Source organism: Octopus bimaculoides, chromosome 13 (assembly GCF_001194135.2).
Source record: "Octopus bimaculoides isolate UCB-OBI-ISO-001 chromosome 13, ASM119413v2, whole genome shotgun sequence".
Classification (NCBI taxonomy): domain Eukaryota; kingdom Metazoa; phylum Mollusca; class Cephalopoda; order Octopoda; family Octopodidae; genus Octopus; species Octopus bimaculoides.
Window position 1 is genome coordinate 51256807 of NC_068993.1, and position 3322 is coordinate 51260128.

Genomic DNA, 3322 nt, shown 5'->3' on the forward strand with positions numbered 1-3322 from the left:
ATATATATATATATATATATATATATATATATATATATATATATATACATGAACATATATATGTATATATATAGACACACACACACATATATATCATGTCTATTATAGTTATGTAGATATGTATGCATATATGTATGTATGTACATATGTATGTATCTCAGTGTGTACATTTGTGAGTGGGTGTATGTGTATGTGCGTGTGTGCGTGCGTGTGTTTGCGTGTGTAAATTGTATATTTTGGTAACAAAGTTTCTTTGATGTATGTAGAATTTAAAAACCAAGTCGAACATTGGCTCGGTTAACAAATATAATATCAAGCTAATTTTTTCTCCATACTCTCGTTATTGTTAGTGTTATGTTATGTACTTCTTATTACTATTAAATGGTAAAATGGTAAATACAACGGACAAAATAATTCTCTCTGCTTAATTCTATTGCCTTATGTTTTGAGTTCAATGACGTCACGGTTTACTCTGACTTTTGCATCTCCAGGATTGATAATATAAAATACCAATCAAGAGATGAAACTGATAGTAACGACTAACATGGTTGCTTCCTATCTATTGACATTGTATCAATTGTAGAGTTGTAAATGTGGCGAACAAAATATTCTGTAATATTTAGCTCCATTGCCTTCCCTGTCAAATAATGTCGAAGTTAAGTCAGTCCTTTATCCTTCAAGGCGAGATAAAAGTATCGATGTAGTCATTTAACATCTCTACCAAAATTTCAGGTCTTATTCCCATTGTAGAAAAAATGATTATCTTTTTGGAGGTCGACTCAAATGAACATTGTAAATGATCAATCCTCCACCCTGATATTTGAGGGCTTGTGCCTATAGTAGAAAGGATTATTGTTACTATTACCTACGATGTTTTCGCTCCTGCAGGTGTTATACTGACACTATACCAAAAGAGTGAGCCATATCCCGTGGCCAAAGGCCCTTGGGGTCGTTTTTTCTTCAACTTTCTAATGCTTTGCTTAGAATCCTTGCTGTTCCTAACAAGGCTATTTTCTGCAAGTGTGCCGTCCTATTGGCAATTCCTAGCTTCTTAAGTCAAGCATCTAATATTTTACTCTCTGCCCCCAGTGCGCCAACCACAATCGGTACCACTTCTAAGTCCCTAATTGTCTATAGTCTCCTAAGTTCATTATTATTATTGAATGAGAGAGCAATGTATACCATCAAATTGACACTGAGGCACCAATATACGAAGACCAATATACCCATCATGACTACCCGTCTGATAAGGGTACACCAGGCATAAGCATCGCAACCAAATGTGAGCGACATTATGACCTCAAATCAAGGTAAACAACGCATGACGTTACATGTGGGACTCAGTTAGAATTTTCTCCGGCTCGAGTGGCCTATCACAGTGAAGAGGTCACTAAATAAGGATTACTTAAGGAGGATGAACAAAACACCCATGTATCCAAAGGTGAATTGAAGGGACATGTTCAACTGGTTAAGGTCAAGCAACTGACAAGCACAGCTGTGGTACCGAGCATAATATTTGCTGTAGTCCATCTTTTATACAAAGACAAAGCATGTACATGCTAACATTTCCGATCAGAATCCACAAGAGCCACTGCTTTTAAGAGGTTCAAGACAGTCAATTGGCAGAGTCGTCAGAGCGTAGTATCGAATATATTGCAGTGTTTATTCCGGCCTCCTGAAGTTTGCTTTCAAATTTCCCAGACGTCAACTTAGTATATCTCTCTTTCGAGATCGATAATTAAAATAATGGTGCATAGCAGTGGATAGCTAAATTTGTTAGAACGATGGAGCAACTACTTGGTGCTATTATCGGCTTTTCTTAGCATTCTGTTAGCAATTTCTCTGACATCACTAATGTCACACTCTATCGACGATTTATTTTGATTAGCACCAAATCGATGATATATGCAGAGAACATGTTTCGACGCGTGGTCACCTGTTGGATTTTCGTGAACAAAACACCCATGTTTCCACGGCTGAATTAAGAGGACAGCCTGCACTTTGCTGATGGCCTTATCTAATGCTGCCCCATGGTCTCACAAGAGAGTATAGAAGATCAGAATTTTTTTCTGATCAGGACTAGGGAGCGTTCTTTTGACCGACCACAAAGTCCACAAGAATAGTGGAAGAGAAAGACAGAAAGGAAGCTGATGGGATCCTCAAAACAGAGGCCTGCTCAGAAATTCTGCAACCAAAGTGCATCACAATACAAGCACCCAAATTCCTAAATGGTGGTGTTAAAATGAGCAATGGAGTATGTTTACCGTCCAAGCGGACCTTGGCTGGAATTGAACTTACTATGCACAGATCAATAACAAATAACACAAGGCATTTGATCTGAAGTTTGCACCACTCCCTTCCTCTGTATTAATAATTTTCTCACGTCGAAATAGCGAAATTCACAGTTGACCCCGGTGAGATGTGAACTCAGAATGGTGAGGATTAGACCATATAATGTGTGGCAACCCGTCCCACGCTTTATGCTTTTGCCAATCCGCCGCCTAAATATGGGCGATGTCTCATATATTTCCTCTTTTAAATCGCAAAGGTTTCGGTTAATCTTGGAAAAGAAAAAGAGAAATATACATGATTATATATCCTACAAACATTTGCAAACCGGAGAATTGCAATGTTCTGGAATTGCTACGTTCTGGAAGTACTAATGCTTACCTATCATTAAGCTACTCTATCAATGTTTTTGAAGGAAACACTTGTGTATACTTTAATTAGATGCAGGTATGCAAAGGATGACGGAAGCGTTCTCCTAGCTTCCAGAATTTCTAGAAAGAACAACCGAATCACACTCGACGTTACAAGAAAACAGAGGACACATCGGATAATGCAGTTATTACAGTCTGAAGTACCATTAATAAGCGGTATAGCGGACTGAGAAATATATATTGCCATTAAACGATATAGTAGCTATTTTTAACATGTCTATCGACCACATTGAGGCTCAGTATTAGCTCATGTTTGTATATGTTTGTTTCCAGCAGTTGTATATTGGAGATGAAATTCTTATAAACGATGGGCACCGCTTGTTAAAATTTCTGTGTTTATGCTTTCGAAAGTTATGTATCCAAATATTATTAATTAATGCCACCACCTCACACACCACCAAAATGGTAATAAAGGAATTCTATTTGATTCTGTTGACAAATGAGATGTCGAATAATCAAGCTGTATAGAATTATGATGCAATATTGCAGACATGAAAATGCAAATGTAAATGCAATCCAATCTAACGCCTGCCTGAAAAATCACACACACACACACACACACACACACACACACACACACACACACACACACACACACACAC